This window comes from Podarcis cretensis, assembly GCF_951804945.1.
Source record: "Podarcis cretensis genome assembly, chromosome: 2".
Taxonomy (NCBI): Eukaryota; Metazoa; Chordata; class Lepidosauria; order Squamata; family Lacertidae; genus Podarcis; species Podarcis cretensis.
In genome coordinates, this window is record NC_137171.1 from 104,190,976 (window position 1) to 104,208,837 (window position 17,862).

At 43.2% G+C, this 17,862-nt stretch overlaps 1 protein-coding gene across 2 annotated transcripts in view; it reads left to right on the forward strand.

The window, feature by feature from the left end:
- The first annotated feature begins 6,321 nt into the window (after positions 1-6,321).
- Positions 6,322-17,862, forward strand: part of FHIT (fragile histidine triad diadenosine triphosphatase) — a 1,061,423-nt gene continuing 1,049,882 nt past the window's right edge. For both annotated transcript variants that reach the window (XM_079964180.1, XM_079964181.1), the window contains exon 1: positions 6,322-6,446. The gene's annotated coding sequence lies outside the window, so the exon portion shown is untranslated. The remainder of the gene's footprint in view (positions 6,447-17,862) is intronic.

Below are 17,862 nucleotides of genomic sequence, written 5' to 3' on the forward strand. Positions count from 1 at the left end.
TAGGTGAATTGACTGAATTTGGAGATTGGTGGGGGTAGGTAGGGTTGTTGAGCAATGGGAGCAACATCACAGCCCCTTGTCATATCACATCCCTGGAGAGCTGTTGAAGATCAATCAACTCATAATGGGATTTCATAGTCCAAACAATGATGCATATAAAGGATGTTGTTAAATGCTGTGGAAAATGTCATTGAACAGGACTAGTTTTTTACTTTACTTATCTTTTTAATTCCTTTTACTTTTACGCAATCCGAGTATTGCTGTAACAAACCTTATTTTATATATCCCTTGTACTGTGCTATTATTATACATGGTGTGTGTACATTATGAGATTCTGTACAACCGAGGAGCTTTGCCAATATCACTGTGTTCTCAAAGTCTCTTTGCATATATTCATTTTATTAAGCATGTTATGAAAATTCAAGAATGTAAACCAGATATAGCTAACTGGATTCCCCTTCTGGGAGTTGTATTTAAGCACATTTTAAAAATAAAAATTCATGCATCTATACGGCTTCTTCCACTTAGAGCTCATCAAAAACCCTTATTCAGATATGCATCTGCAATGAGATTACTGAAATTTTATTGCCAGTTTGGTGTCCTGTGTATGTGTATATAATACCTAAAAAGGTAAAGGTAAAGGTACCCCTGCCCGTACGGGCCAGTCTTGACAGACTCTGGGGTTGTGCGCCCATCTCACTTAAGAGGCCAGGGGCCAGCGCTGTCCGGAGACACTTCCGGGTCACGTGGCCAGCGTGACATCGCTGCTCTGGCGAGCCAGAGCCGCACACGGAAACGCCGTTTACCTTCCCGCTGGTAAGCGGTCCCTATTTATCTACTTGCACCCGGAGGTGCTTTCGAACTGCTAGGTTGGCAGGCGCTGGGACCGAGCAGCGGGAGCGCACCCCGCCGCAGGGATTCAAACCGCCGACCTTTCAATCGGCAAGTCCTAGGTGCTGAGGCTTTAACCCACAGCGCCACCTGCGTCCCTGTATATAATACCTATAATGATCTAAATCAGCTTGGGAATGTTTTATTATGTGGGACCCTGTTACATTATGATCAAAGACCACAAAATTGTTGCCAGCTTTCAAGTTCTACGGAACTCTTCCATCAGGCAAGATGTTACTCAATACAGGGGAGGGATTGGGAGATATAGACAGACAGACAGACAGACAGACAGACAGACAGACAGAAGAAAACCCACCCTAAAAAAACCCCACCATTGGATGTTGTAGCCATGAAGTCAGCTTGTCGACTCACTTCCAATTTTGTGATATTTTCGTTGGTTCTAATAAAAGAATACTGTACCTTCTAGCACGAACATTCAATTAAGATTCTGTCTTTATCTTATAAAGATATTGCAAATCTGTGGATTGTGGAATTCTTCTGCTTCTTTCGTTTTCTTTGTTGTTTAGAGACCATTCATTTCCATGCGTACAGAAGAGTGACTACAGCGAGAGACCACAGTTTTGTGGTCAGCAGCTGCAGAACAAAATGAAGAGGAAAGCTTGTGGGGAGGGGAAAGGAAGTGGTGCTCTTAATGAACACACACAGAGCCATTTGTGGATGCTTTCAGGGTACATTCGTGGCAAATGAGTGGGGTGTAGCATCTCTGGTAATGATGACTGCATAAAGGAGTGGTGATGGGGAACTGGTGCTACTGATGAAGTGGTTTGGACTGGGCAAGGGGCCCAAACCACCCACTTCCAGATAGCAGTGGAAAGGAAAAGGACAGGGGGGAATGGCAGTGTGTTAAAAGACGGGATGCCCAGACCAGAGAGCACACATACTGCTGCAACTATCAAGGGGTAAAGTTTTCCACCTGCCTTGCCCCACCCTTCACTGCACCTGGGAGCTGCTGCCTAAAGATTTACGTTTTGTTCTCTCTAATGTCTTTGTGGGGACTGGCCCTTTGCCTTTTTTCAGGAACATGAATGCATTGGGCATTGTTGTTTAGTCGTTTAGTCATGTCTGACTCTTCGTGACCCCATGGACCAGAGCACGCCAGGCACTTCTGTCTTCCACTGCCTTCCACAGTTTGGTCAAACTCATGCTGGTATCCGAGAACAATGTCCAACCATCTCATCCTCTGTCGTCCCCTTCTCCTTGTGCCCTCAATCTTTTCCAGCATCAGGGTCTTTTCTATGGAGTCTTATCTTCTCATGATGTGGCTAAAGTATTGGAGCCTCAGCTTCAGGATCTGTCCTTCCAGTGAGCACTCAGGGCTGATTTCCTTAAGAATGGATAGGTTTGATCTTCATAGGACTCTCAAGAGTCTCTTCCAGCACCATAATTCAAAAGCATCAATTCTTTGGCGATCAGCCGACTGGGAAAACCATAGCTTTAACTATACGGGCCTTTGTTGGCAAGGTGATGTCTCTGCTTTTTAAGATGCTGTGTGGTGAAGGGGCTTGAATAACTCAGAGAAGCTATGAGCTATGCTGTGCAGGGCCACCCAAGATGGACAGGTCATAGTGGAGAGTTTTGACCAAACGTGATCCACCTGGAGCAGGAACCGGCAAGCGACTCCAGTATCCCTGCCAAGAAAACTCCATGGACAAAGACAACGGGCATTGGGCATATATTTATTGAAATATTGGTAAAGGTAAAGGACCCCTGGACGGTTAAGTCCAGTCAAAGATGACCATGGGGTGTGGCGCTCATCTCGCTTTTCAGGTCGAGAGAGCTGGATTTCCAGCTTTCCAGGTCATGTGGCCAACATGACTAAACCGCTTCTGGTGCAACAAAACCCCGTGATTGAAGTCAGAGCGCACGGAAACACTGTTTACCTTCCTGCCACAGCGGTACCTATTTATCTACTTGTGCTGGTGTGCTTTTGAACTGCTAGGTTGGCAGGAGCTGGGACAGAGCAACAGGAGCTCACTCCGTTGTGCGGATTCAAACCGCCAGCCTTGTCTTTAAATTTTTGTTAAGTTGCCTTTTTTGTACTTGAAAGTGTTTGGTATTCCTTTCTGAGCCACTTTTCCTTTCGTTGGCCAAAAGGGTACATATGAGTGAAGAGTAACAATAATGAAATAACAGCAGGTCATTGGTGGCACCTGAAAGAACCACACAGCCTGTGACTGTTGTGGGAGCTCATTCCCCACTTTCCCTGGGACTACCTAAGAAATATCTGTGTGACCTAAGGAAAGGTAGAAGCCAGGATGCCCAGACAAGGAGAAAGCCAAACCATTGAATCCCTTACAAGAACCACCAACAGTCTGCGGGAATTGTTGGGGGTAGGCCCCTTTCCCACCTTCCCTGTTTAAGAAAGATCTGTGTGACTTGAGGGAAGGCAGAAGCAAGGGAAGCCCAGGCTGCCATCCTCCAAACACAGTGGGACTTATTTCAAAGTAGGCACCCCTAGGATTACACTGTAATCCTTTATATTTTTGAAGGGGAGGGAGTGTATAGACCCCACTGAAAATGGCAGCAGTAATAATAATAATAATAATAATAATAATAATAATAATACTTTTATTGCCAATGTACAACCTGTGTACAATGAAATTAATAGCTAAGAAAGTGTTGTTATGAGTTTGTGAGTACCAGACTCCTCTACATTTCTGGATCCAGCAGGGGGATCAGAATTTAATCGAGGCAAATGTTGAAATATAAGCCTGGTCAGTTTCCCGATGGGGTAATGGCCTGGGAGATGAGCCATTTAGAGAACAAAGGGAAGGTAATGTGCCATGAGGAAAGTCGAAGAGAGGAGGGCTCAGTGCCAGATGGCAAATGGGAGGGGGCCCTCCCTTAACTCAGAAAGAGTTAGATAAAGGGAGAGTTTAAAATAGTCAAGAGTTGAATTCGCTGACATCTCGTTGAATCCAGAGCTGTGCCTATGGGAGAAGCAAAACCCTCTTGGGGTGTTAATTCTGCAGACCCCTCCACCCATAGGCTCAGGTTGTATATTTGTGTAAATAAACCATATATCTTAAAGACGCCACAGTCTCCACTATGCCTCATTTCCAAAAGGAAACTCAGACCGTAGGCAAGCCACCTGGAACCCCTGGAACAGTATATTCCTTCCAAAATCCCAGCTCTGCTTCTGTTCCAGAGAATCCTGTCGTGGTCTGTTGAATGTTGGGAACAGATTCTCTGTAAATATGCATCATATTTTGCTACGTGTGTTTGCATTTGTTTTCCTTACTTAACAGCGGAGTACTAAATTTGTCTCCGGTAAACACACTCTTCCATTCTAGCAGCATCCCATCCCTTAATCTGCCTTTCTTGCAAATCTAGCCGTTATAAATTATGCAATATGTAACCTCTGGGGAGTGGGATGGGAAAAAAAAAGTTTTACAAAGTGAACATTCTGAAGAACATTATTGCAAAAATATAATATGATAACAAAAATAAAACCCAGTGTTGCTTGGCAGGTTAAGCAGAGGGACAACAGAGACGTTATTGTTCCATCCAGCAAATTGCAGTGAGCAGGGAGCTGTATGGATCTGCACCCCCAAATTCCTGTCACTGCAGTGGTTCCACCTGGCCTCTAAGGTTAGAATCAGTGCTTTTTTCTGGGGGGATGCAGGGATACACATACCCCTAAACATTTTGTGACTCTTTGTACTTTTGTCCATTTACTGTATTTATTTTTCCTGATTTGAACTATAAAATGGTGATTTTCTTGAGTCAAAATGAGAGTACCCCTAAACAGTTTTTTTTTTAAAGAAAAAGAGGACTGGTTAGAATTCTAAAACCTACATCTAGCTAAATAGGATTATGGTTGCTTTATAAGCAGGGTAGCTAAATGATTAAGAAAAATGAGAGAACTGTGTGGATCCTGGTTAGTCTGAATGATTTTAGTTCTTGTTCTCTTGTGTGTGCATGCCATGATGAAAGACTAACAGGTCTACTCAGAAGTAAGCTGCAGACCAGGAAAGAAAGGCTTCAAGCTTGTGGAATCTACTTTGTTTTTACCTGAAGCCTGAGATTTACCAACAGAAGCAAGGTGCAAAAATAAAAATAAATGCTTAGAATTAAAGAATTCTCGATACGCCGCACAATCGAATCTGTTTTTGTATTCTCAATCACTCGATGTTTTAAATCCCCCGTTACTTTTGTTATCCCCATTTTTTCAAAGTATTTGCCCAGGACGACATCCACTTTTATCTCCCCACCCCTATTCCATGTTGTTATTTCTATGTATATTATGCTATGGCCACATGGCTAATGCAATAAAATCGAAATCGAATTAAAGAATTCTGAGCCAATGTTTTGTTTTTGTTTTTTTGAGTACCATAACTGAAGAGACCTCACAGGCCTCTCTCACACACAAATAATCACTCCTATTCTACTTTCCCTGTTGGAATACACTAGTGTTGTTAACACTGCTTTCTAACAGCTTTGCTCTCCACACCACCTTCTTCCCCATGGAAAATAGCACTGGACTACATTGCAGGGAGCATTGTAAAAGTCTCCCAACCATGCCCTCCCTTGTGGATAATGCCAAGGGACTGTATGTGCCCTTGAATGACAGAACAATGTTTAAAAATGTACTATGTAATAACATTTATAATATATCATTTATACGAACTTCTGTCTTTGGATTTGCATTTTCTAGGTAAGGGGAAGGTACAGGTCACTGTCCAATCACAGCTACAGTGATGGACATTTCAATTGTATTATCTCCATAGGCTGCTGTCACTTCCACCCCCTGAAAAGTGTGTGTGTGTGTGTGTATTTTTCATGCATTTATATGTGATATGTGTGTGTCTCTCTGTGTGTGCATGTGAACAATAACCAGGAAGTATCTTCCTCAAACAATGGAGTCATCAATCTCCATTTGTAATACGTCCACTGGAGAGGCAGTGTTGCATAGCAGTTATTGAGTGTTAGACCAAGACTTGGGGAATCGGGCTCCTTTTCCTAACTTGACCATGAAGGTCCCTGGCTGAACTTGGGCTAGTCAGTCTCTCCGCCTAACCAACCTCACAGGGTTGTTGTGAGAATAAAATGGAGGAAGGAGAACTATGTAAACCACCTTTAGCTCCTTGGGGAAAGGCGGGATATAAATGTAATAATAATAATAAAAAAATTTTATAGTGACATCATGTTCACCACCAACAGAAAGAAGGGGAAATCACTGTTATATATATTAGTCCAGCAGTACCTTAGAGGCCAACTAAGTTTGCTCTTGGCATAAGCTTTCGTGTGCATGCACACTTCTACAGATACAATCAATCAATCAATCAATCAATTGCAGTTCTAACTTGGGGACAGACCAAGGAGGCAGCAGGCAAAAAGGCGCGCAAGGTTTTGCGCACGCGCATTGCCGAAGCGGCAAGAAAGGGTCGACGGTCGTTTTTTGGTTTTTTTCCTGGTCCTCTTCTAGCGTGAGTGCGCCTGCGCTGCCCAAAACGCGCACCGCCGCTGTCTCTTTGCCAGCCCCCGCCTGACGTTTCCATGGCGCACGCGCAATAAGCTGCCAGAGAGTGAGCGTAAGTCTCCATTTTGTTTGCCGTCCTCTCGCTCTCTCTCTCTCCTCTCTAGCCGCCCCCCTCCCATCCCTCGCGCCTTGTGGAGAACCGGGGCGGAGAGAGAAGGGGGTGGGCGCTATGTCGCGCCGCAGGAGCTCGCCCTCTGGGTCGGCGGGGATATTCGGGAGAGATGGGAGGGCTCATGGAGGGGCAGCCGGCCATTGCAAGCGAGCGAGCAAGGAGCCAGGCAGCCCGCTCGCTTCCAATATAAGTACTGTATATGCACCAGCAGGGTTAACAAAACGGGTGCTTTCCTCACCGCCCTTGCAGGGTTACTCGGAAGTAAGCCTTGCTGGGTTCGGCGGCACTTGTCCCCCAAGTGCGATGGCAGCCTTAGTTTAGCATTTCGTTATTCCCTGGGAGGGGAGTGGTGTTTAATGATCCTGAACTGGGATCTGTGAAAATCTGCACAAATAGCTTTACATTTTTCCACTCTGGATTAACTGACCAGCAATAAATAACGCCCCGCTCCCCCAGTACTGAGCTCTCCCTTTTTCCTTTGCAAAGGTTGCCTACCGCTGTTTGATCATTCTGTGTCTAAAGAGTGGTTGCCTAAAATAATAATAATAATAATAATAATTATGAATGTGGTCTTCCCGACATGGTAAATGACACCTGCCACTTTTAAAGTTTTGGGCCACCTCCCCTTCCCTTGGGAGTGTGGCTCTTCAAAAGCCTGCTCATTTTACTTATTCTGCAGACTGCCCCAATTCTTCCCTGAAACAACAACAGCACCTCCTGTTTTTTAGTTGTCGTGGTTTAAAACACACATGGTTGCACCTTCTGGGTTTTTGCTTAATTAGAGATCGCCAAGTTCTGGTCATTCATGTGTTTAGTACAGTAGTGTGATTTGCAAATACAGTACACGTCTTTAGATTGCACTTGCTTTGGAAATGGATTTTGATGCTACAACTGTGCAACAATACTGAACGTAAAATATATAGAAAAGCTAAGTCCCTAAATTTAGTGCTTGCTACCAAAACGAAACCAACCTCTGTAGTACCCTCTTAGATAAATTAATTTGCTTCCCACCTTTTGGTGATGAAGGGCAACTGTGATCCACACCTGAATTTTTTTTTTGAGGTGTTCATAGAACGGGCAAAATGCATTTCAGGGAGTGAGTTGAGTTGTGTCCCACATGGTGGATTTCTGAAACAGAAATAATGGCATACATTATTTTAACTCTCCCATCCTGAATATATTTTCTTGTCAGTAATCCCTATTGACTTTCAAGTAATCATGCTTCAGATATTTTGAATTTCTAGTGTATGATAATGCTTATACTTTGTATATGAAATGTGCATTTCCTTCTAAGTAATGAGAAGGGTCCAACAATGGGGGGTGAGGCAGAGTGAGCTACTTGTCTTGGAGGGCACTTGCCTCTCTCTGCTCCTCTGGTCCCAACTATTACTCCCTTGCCTTCAAAATTATTCTTTTTTGGGAGTTTGCAATTGAGTTCAGAGCACATGTTGTTGCTGTTGTTTAGTCGTTTAGTCGTGTCCGACCCATGGACCAGAGCACGCCAGGCACTCCTGTCTTCCACTGCCTCCCGCAGTTTGGTCAAACTCATGCTGGTAGCTTTGAGAACACTGTCCAACCATCTCGTCCTCTGTCGTCCCCTTCTCCGTGTGCCCTCCATCTTTCCCAACATCAGGGTTGGAGCCTCAGCTTCACGATCTGTCCTTCCAGTGAGCACTCAGGGCTGATTTCCTTCAGAATGGATAGGTTTGATCTTCTTGCAGTCCATGGGACTCTCAAGAGTCTCCTCCAGCACCATAACTCAAAAGCATCAATTCTTCGGCGATCAGCCTTCTTTATGGTCCAGCTCTCACTTCCATACATCACTACTGGGAAGACCATGGCTTTAACTATGCGGACCTTTGTTGGTATGGTGATGTCTCTGCTTTTTTTTCTTAAAAAGCAGAGACATCAGAGCACATGCTCTTCAGCTTTCACAGCAGTTTTCCTGCCTCCCTTGAGCTATAAGGTCCCTGCTGTGACTGGCTGAGGGCCAGTGCCTGCGTGCTGTTCTCAGTTGCAAGGAATATTCCTTTATTGGCATGAGGGTGTTTTTGTCCCCTCCGGTGTTTGACATGAGGAGGGGAGGTGGAGGTTCATTGTGACCCATTGCTCGGAAGTTATTTTCTTCCCCATATTCTCCTTCCATTTGGGCCTCGCATTATTAGTATAGAGACAGTTGCATTTTCTACCTTCCTATTTTTCTTATTTGTCACATCCTGCGCTGTTGTGCTCAGATCTGATTGTTCTATCTTTGTCACTTTCTTAGCTGTCATGCTGCAAATTAGACAAAGAGACAGATGCCCAGGAGTGGGCTACAGCAAGGAGGGAAGACAGTGCATCAAAGATGCGTTGGCTTCTCCAAACCAAAATTGGCTTGGAATGGGAGGAGGAGGTAATTTTCATGGAGGGGGCAGAGGCAGCTTTTGTAGATATGTATTGATCCACACAGTGCAGATACCGGTTTTTTGAGAAATACTCAAGACTGTGGGTCATTCTTTCTTTGCATGCTTAAAAGGAGACAGTTTCCACATATTCCTGTCCCCTGCTCCGGCAGCTTCTAGCTGCCATGTTGCTGGTGAGGGTCCCCCAAACCTCTGGATCAGATTTCCAGAGGGCACAAGGACTGTATGGGAAATAAGGAAGTGGCAAAAATTGCCATCCCCATTGCCACTTGCAGATATATTCCATGAGCTGACTTCTGCTCGTTAGAAATTCGGATCCAAGCCACTGTAATTGCCTTGAGTAGATCTGTTAGCACAGGCATAGGCAAACTCCAGCCCTCCAGATGTTTGGGACTAAAATACCCATCATCCCTAGCTAACAGGACCGGTGGTCAGGGATGATGGGAATTGTAGTCCCAAACATCTGGAGGGCCAGAGTTTGCTTATGCCTGTGTTAGCAGGTGGGGTATAAATGTATAATTGGATACAGAATAGAAATAATATAAATGGAATCATATAACATAGTAGCTAATTATGTGTGTGTGCATATTTTTGTGTGTGTTTACGCAAAGTGGTTCTATATTGATTTTTATCAAGTTCCCCATCTCTGTCTTAAGCAGTCAAACCACTATTACAGTGGTACCTCGGGTTACATACGCTTCAGGTTACAGACTCCGCTAACCCATAAATAGTACCTTGGATTAAGAACTTTGCTTCAGGATGAGAACAGAAATCGTGGCGTAGCGGCAGCAGGAGGCCCCATTACTTAAAGTGGTGCTTCAGGTTAAGAAGAGTTTCAGATTAAGAACAGACCTCTAGAACGAATTAAGTTCTTAACCCAAGGTACCACTATATATGCTTCGGACTGTGCGTATACCTCCAAAGTTGAGTCACTTTGTTGTTGCTGCACAACGGTTGTGGAACTGTATAGTCTTCTTGATAGGGTTAATTTGTAATTGGTGACAACATGAGGGGTTAAGTTGGAGCAGTGGTTCTTAGCCTTTAATCTACTGCCACCCACCAAAAATACATGACATCATCACTGAATCCCCTCTCTGCCCCCCTGACCCAAGTAAGCCTATATAGATGGTCCTGTAATTCATCTTGGCCAACAGAATGCAGAGATGGCAGAGGCAAGGAAAAAGGAAATAATGAGGTGGTATTTTCTTGCACCCTGTACACAGAGAAGGGAAAAACCAGTTGCTGGAAACCGCAGAATGGGAGAGTGTCAGGTCCTGCTTGTGGCTTTTCCACAGGCATTTAGTTGTCCACTGTGAGAACAGGATGCTGGTCTAGATGAACTTTTGGTCTGATCCAGTAGGCTCTTCCATACTTAAAAAAGGGCCAGTCTTTATTTGAGCTTGATTGGCATTTTTCTGATAAGTTGTTTCTCCTTTTTCCATACTTAGTATCATTGTAAATTGATGGATTATTTTTGTTTGTTTTGGTCTTTAGCCCCTAGCAGGAAGGGAGCAATCTTGTTTGATTCCTCTTCACCATGTGCAGCTAAGATATGAGATTTCATTCTAAAGGAGGTTTAATTCTCTTCTGCTAGCTGCCAGAAGCCATTTCAAGGGACTGCCTCAAATTCTTGATGTCTTCCATTTGTTCTCCCTTGAATGCTCCCCTCAAATTTATAGGTCACTACCTGGGGGAGCTTATGGCCTTGGTTAAGAATGAGTTAGATCATTTTAAACCTTCCACTCAGATTCACTGACATTATGGCCTGGTTCACACATCATGGTAAGCCAAAATTTTGCAACTGCAAAAGTGTGCTGGCTCCCAGAGAAGAGCAAGTGCCTGTTTTGCTTTTTCCTGGGCTTTTCAGCTCAGTGTGGGATGGTAGCTAAGCCAAGGTTTGGCTTAGTGTGTGGTCTAAAGCCTGGATCATGTTTAAGATCTCTCCTTCTTAACCAAGATCTGTAGCCGAGAACATACTCCAGAGCCATTGTGTTTGTGCTAAGCTATGGTTTATTGTGGTGTAATGTGCAAAAGTGGCCCAGATGTATATTCTAGAATAAGATGTTCAGATTATAGCATTAGAAAATTTATAGAGTATCTTTGCTACCTACTGATTTATTTGTTTACATACACTTCTTAAATGAGAATTGCACAGGGACAAATAGCCAGAAATCTGGAGGGAGTAAGAGCCAAAAACTGAATGACAATGCTGACACATTTTGGTAGTGCTAGGTCATATTTTGAAATAGTTTTCCCTTGTTCTGTGTACAGTGTCAATTTTCCTTCCTCGGTAAATTAACAGTATCATTAGGCAAATGTTATATATATATATATATGGGACGCAGGTGGCGCTGTGGGTTAAAGCCTCAGCGCCTAGGGCTTGCCGATCGAAAGCTCGGCGGTTCGAATCCCTGCGGCGGGGTGCGCTCCCGCTGCTCGGTCCCAGCGCCTGCCAACCTAGCAGTTCGAAAGCACCTCCGGGTGCAAGTAGATAAATAGGGACCGCTTACCAGCGGGAAGGTAAACGGCGTTTCCGTGTGCGGCTCTGGCTTGCCAGAGCAGCGATGTCACGCTGGCCACGTGACCCGGAAGTGTCTCCGGACAGCGCTGGCCCCTGGCCTCTTAAGTGAGATGGGCGCACAACCCCAGAGTCTGTCAAGACTGGCCCGTACGGGCAGGGGTACCTTTACCTTTACCTATATATATATATGATTCTGACCTTGGTGTGACTTGTTTTAAATAACACATTAAATTACTAGATGTATGCAACGCTCATTCAGAGGATACAGTTAGGATGTATTGCAATTAGTTACAAAGAGAGCAGTACAATTAATTTGAAACATAACATTCCAAAGCACGCATTTATAAAGTTCAGGTGGAAGAATAATTGCTAACAATATGTCCTACCTCCAGGCAGATCTCCTAGTAAGTCATTTTCAAATATTTGATGTTGGTGATTTAAATAAGACATTCTGAAATATGTGGTAGGATGTTGGTCACTTAAGTTTCAATTGAATCACTGAAATGTTTAATGGAAAAATTGCATTACGCATTTCACCTTTTTCCTCCCCCAGGGCAAGATGTCTGCAATGTCCAACAGATACTAGTTTCCTTGATTGCATAACCTGCTTTTCATATTCCTCTCCAATGCATTTTAAGATATTCAGAGCACCTTTAAATCTTCTTTGAATGACAGCTGAATGGTACTCCTAATTTTAAAGTTACATTCTGTGCACTGTAAAGAGACAGAACATCTAAATTGCCTTTTTTCCTTAAAAAAAAAAACACTGAATGGGAGATATGGAGTGCTCATGAAAGCTAAATGTAATTAACTTGTCAGTTCGCCCCTTCAGTGCATGTACATGCAGCAAAATAGACATAAGAGTGATCACTGCACATCAAAATCTGTTCAAGGTTTTGATGTTTTTCCTATACAAAAAAACCCTTTTGTATGGGAAATACTGTACATAAGTTTTAAGTGGCCCTTCAGTATGAAGTACTGAGTCGCAGTTGGTTTGACTTGGCCCCGTTTGACCAGTATATTTTCCCCCCAGCAGATAAGAAATGACAGTTGGCCAGGGGAATACCCTGTGGAATATTATGATTTTTACTCCACATTAAACTTTGATATTGTGTTGAATGGAGATTCAAAAGTAATTAGATTTAATTAAATTACTTAATCAACTCTCTTAAAAAATGGGAATGGTAATTTTAATTCGTTTAAATCTTATGCAAGCCCTGAATGAATAGACAGCAGTTCTGGAGAACTGTAGACCCTAGAAATGGTTACAAATTTCTAAATGAATCACTGGTTAAGGAGCAAACATCTGTCAAGTGCATCTAATTGAATGTAGACATTCAGAGACAAATGGGTTGTATTCTTGTGGCAGTGTGTAAGAATTAACATGCATAAATCTCAAGAGCTCTTATTTTCCAGAATTTGGAAAGTAATCTTGCCAGTTTCACTGACTTTATTGACACAGCTAATTATGTTGTCACATAGCTAGTGTTTCATTTATATTACTGTGGAAATGAAAAGTATGCTTTGAAAGCATTTTAGATAGTTACTGATTATATGTATTTGCACGTTTATGATAGCTTTCAACCCTGCCTCTCTTGATTTCATGTTTCTGCGTGGAGCTGCAGCTTAAGAGCACAGGGATTGCCCAAGAGTTTATCTAGCTGAGCATTCCCGTTTCCTAAGAGTTGGCCGCCATATGTCACAAGGAGAGTCACAAGCTGGGCTTGATATTGATGGCCATTCCTGTTGTTAGTACTTAACATCTGGTAATCAGAGGCTTGCTGTCTCTAAAACATAGTTAATGCGACTCTGGCTGCCCCAGCTAGCAGCCCCTAACAGATGTGTTCTCTGTGTTTCATCTGATTATTTTAAACAAGCATTTTAAACTAGTACCCACCACAAAGTTCATGTGGCTATTCGTTCCATAGATTAATTGTGTGTTCTGAGAAATTCCTTGGTCTCAAATCCATTTACGCACAATTGTCAAGGGACGACAAGTTGTTCTAAATTGTTTTTAATGTTGTCACCCATCTTGGGACCTTAGTAGTCAATCAGTCAATCAACAGGGTTTTTATATTTTGAAAGGAAATGAAAAATTTCTTTCTTAAATTGTCTCCTCCCACCCCAATTACACTTTTTTTTGGGGGGGTGGTATTATTATTTTTTGCTATCCTGACACTTCTTCCCTATCTTGCAAGAAAGCTGGTTTTTATTTAAGCTGGTTCAGCTTTTCTTTATAAGGAAGATAATGTATCTATCTCACCATTTTCATTGATCTTTTGTCCGCCACATTTTTCTGGAGGTGAAGTGATCTGAACTGTGGATGCCTCAGAGACTGATCAAGCAACCTTCTGTTGCTTAATAATTACTATTATCCCCTTTCACAGCCACAGCACACTTCAGGCAAGTATGTTCATGACAGTGCATTGAAACTGAACACTTAAAATTGGGGGTCGCCATTAGGAAAATAACTTTAGGAAACAGATGTTTGGACTAAGGGGAAATTTACACCTTAAGTTGAAATTTATAAGTGCAGCTCCTGAGGTGAATCTAGGAAGTGAATTTTGAATTTTTGAACTGCTGTGGCAGGTAGAGCAATCACTCCTGAAGACTTTCTCCAATGGGCCACCAGTGCTTGATGGGCTGGGGGGGTTATCCTCATATGAAATTTGTACAGCATCACTTCTATAGTTTTACTTCATTCTTCCAGGGAAAATATATTTTACCTCAAGACAAGTTCATCAGATATGGATGAAAACCCTTTTGTATTCCATTATATCTTCAACACTTCCCCTGTTGTGATCCATACATCATTTTTTTTAAACTCCCAGGGAGTTAGATACCAGGGCATTATTAGTTTATATTGATTGTTGAAGAAATGTATATCTGGCGATAATGATTTACCATTCAGTTGTTAAGTAATTCCTCTGTGTATCCAATCCTCAACTGGTCTACTGTTATCCTTCCCCCACATTTTTTTCTTATATGGTATACACAACTGATCAGTTATTAAATTTATAACCTGCCATAATTCAAAACATTTAAAGGTATCTAAAAACATGTAAATTTAATAACAAATGGGAATCCTTTAGGTCTTTTCTGTGATGTAGTTCACACCTCATGCCCAGGACTGTCCTAGTGAGGTGCTGTAGATATGGAGGCCCCAGGAGTACACCACTCCTTGCCTCCTGTGTTTGTCGCCCGCTGCCGCCTCAACTATGCTGCTGCCCCCCTGTTCTTCTCCAGCCTCTTTTCCCCTCCCCCGCCACCTTCAGTGCTTCCCTGGGCCGCCTCTAGTCACCTCAGGCAGTGACGGTGGGAGCAGAGGACACCCCCCCTGGCATTTTCTGTTTCACTTCATGTGGCAAAATGCCCTCGGCCGGCCTTGTTCATACCATGTATCCAACTAAGTTCTACTTAGAGTAGATGCATTGAAATTGGTGAATCTAAGTTAGGCATGCCTAGTAGCATCAGTAGGTCTACTCTGAATTATTCTTTCAGTGATAATAAATGGGGCTTTTGGGTGTGTGTTTTTACTACAATATTGTTTTTGATATTGAAGAAGGTGATGTGTCATGTCTGAAGTCCAAGAGCTTTCTTAAGTTGCTCAAAAAGATGGACACCAGGAACAAACGACGAAAGCGGCAAGGAGTGGAATAAAAGAGGCGAGGTAAAGGCACAAATGCAAGAACTATGAATGCAGTAAAACAAACTTCAGCTTCCTTACAAATGAGGATTAATGGGATTGAGCCAACTGCTGCATGGAAAAATTGTTTGGAGAGTGCTTTTCAGTAGGAGAGGGGCAATATTGCATCTCAGATGCTCTGAGAAGGAATTTGTAACAGAATATATGGGGGGAGCCTTTAATGAGAACAGGAGACATTTTGGTAGCTGAAGGTGGTGAAGATGGAGGTGCCAAACCACCATGAAGGAGGGAAGGCCTTGGGGAAATGGCAAAGAAATAGGATAGGACAAGGCTGCGGAGGCAAGCTGGTGTTTGATTGGGAAAGACTGGGACAAAAGCAATGTAAGGAATTGAAGGATTGTGTCCCTTGCTGTGTGCAAGAAGAGGTGAATGATTATGACAGCAGAGTTCTGTATAATGTTGAGAAAGTGGAACAGGATATACCAGAAGGAAGCCTCAAGTATAATTCCGAATGTCTTACAGATAACTTGTTGATGAAAGCAAGAACTCTTTCTTATGCTTGTTGAATTCTCACTACACTAATCTGTATTAAGTTCTCTTCTAGATCTATTTATTGTGTTATCTGAAATCCTGGCTATGCTTTTATCATTCAGAGGTCCAGTTTATTTATAGTATTGCATATGTCTGGCAGCGCTGTGTCATTTGCATACGATGCTATTTTTACCATTTTTTACCCTGCTCTTGTACTTTATATTCCTAGCTTCATTGTGAATCAATGCTGCTAACATTTCATTATACAGAATTAGAAACACTGGGACATCTTTCCTGGTTATCTCTGCCTTACAAAACTTCATGAGATAATAATAATCTGTTAGCAGTTGACTCTCAACTGCAGACTTTTCTGTTTCACTCAGGTATTCCACTGTGGCCTCCGGAGAGCAATCTTCAAAGGCAGGAGCTATTTGCACTGAGTATACACACACACTCAGATGTGGTTTTGGAGATTACTGAAGCTAGGTGGAGTATTCTCTGGAGGTTGTTCACACTGACTTTGACTGCTCTGTTAACCCATGGAACAGCAAGTTGGTAAGGGAATCGATATAGATGCCTCCAGGTCTGTTCTCCTTCCTCTTCCTTCTGCACATCCCCTTGTGGTTTATGAAGGACCTAAGGTGGATGAAGCATGAAAAATGGGGGAAACAGCTGGAAAATGGCTTGTTGAATCTGGGTTGTTTCTGCTTTAAGAATGAGCCAGTTATGAGTTTGCAACTTGCTTGAATTAGTTGTGATCTGCATTTGTTCTCATGCACAATCTTAGGCTTAACATAGGGGGAGAAGTTGTCAATCTATTGCCACTTTCTGCCATCATTCTACAAATATCCCCTATAAGTGCAGTCTATTATAGAAAAAGCTACAGAGACCGTCAGTAATAAATCTGGATAAATATTTTCACAGTTTCTTTTAAAGCACATTATGAGGCACTTTTTATACGAAAGCATCACTTTTTTTTTAGTCGTCCATTTGTATCAATTTATATAAAAGTGCTGATTCTGGTGTGTCATCACAAAAGGATACAAATATCTTGTTCTCTCAGCGAAAGTTGATCTGCACGTTGTATCATTCATTACCTTGTTTTTACTGTTGTAAAATATGCATGATGATATCTGGAGGATATTTACTCGGAAGTAAGACCCACAGAGTTCATTGAGACTTACTACCTAGTAAGTGTATGTATGCATGGTTGCAGCCCTAGGCAAATTAAGAAGTGGTGATGAGATGCAGTGATCACTTCTCACAATGTTTATGTTGGGAAACGCTGAGGAAATCTGCCTTACCTTGCAAACCTGAGCAACCTCCCTTCACCTTCTGGAAATCATAAATGCGCTATGCAAGCTACATAGCCCTGAAAACAGATTACAGCATTTGCAGAACCAGCTTAGTTTCAGTGAATGTGGTTTAATATGTCTGCTTTAAATACAAATATTCTCTGTGTTGTAGAAGAGGCTTGTGGCTATCCACTTGTCTGGTTGCCTGTGGGAAGTAAGAAGTTGAGTGTGTGTGTGTGTGTGTGTGTAGGGATGGAGGAAGGGGGTGCGGTGGGGGTAGGCTGCCCCAGGTGTCACCACTGAGGGGGGGGGGACAAAATTCCAGGCGGCACTCACCGCAGGGCCTGCAGCGCACCCAAGCCACACGTCTCTCCTGGAAGAGACATGGTGGCGTGGGCATGCACAGGCTCCATGCTGCCCAAACGGTCCGCCCACTGCCTCCCCCCCAGCTGTAGGGCACCTGAGTGGGAGGAGGCAGGCAAACTCCGGAGGCTCCATGGTGCGCCCTGCCATCACCCCACCCCTATGGGTGGCTCACCCTGCCCTTGCCCCTGGGCGTGCTGCCCCAGGCGCCTGAGCGGCTTCCTCCGCCGCTATGTGTTGAAAAATGTTGGCCCATGAGGAAAAAAAGTCCACAATACATACTAGAGCAGTACAGTGGTACCTCAGGTTAAGTACTTAATTCGTTCCAGAGGTCCGTACTTAACCTGAAACTGTTCTTAACCTGAAGCACCACTTTAGCTAACGGGGCCTCCTGCTGCTGCTGTGCCGTTGGAGCACGATTTCTGTTCTCATCCTGAGGCAAAGTTCTTAACCTGAAGCACTATTTCTGGGTTAGCGGAGTCTGTAACCTGAAGTGTATGTAACCTGAAGCGTATGTAACCCGAGGTACCACTGTACCTTTATTAGGGCAACCCAAATGTTACAAAGTAGTATGCAGCGTTTGGTATTCTCTGTAACT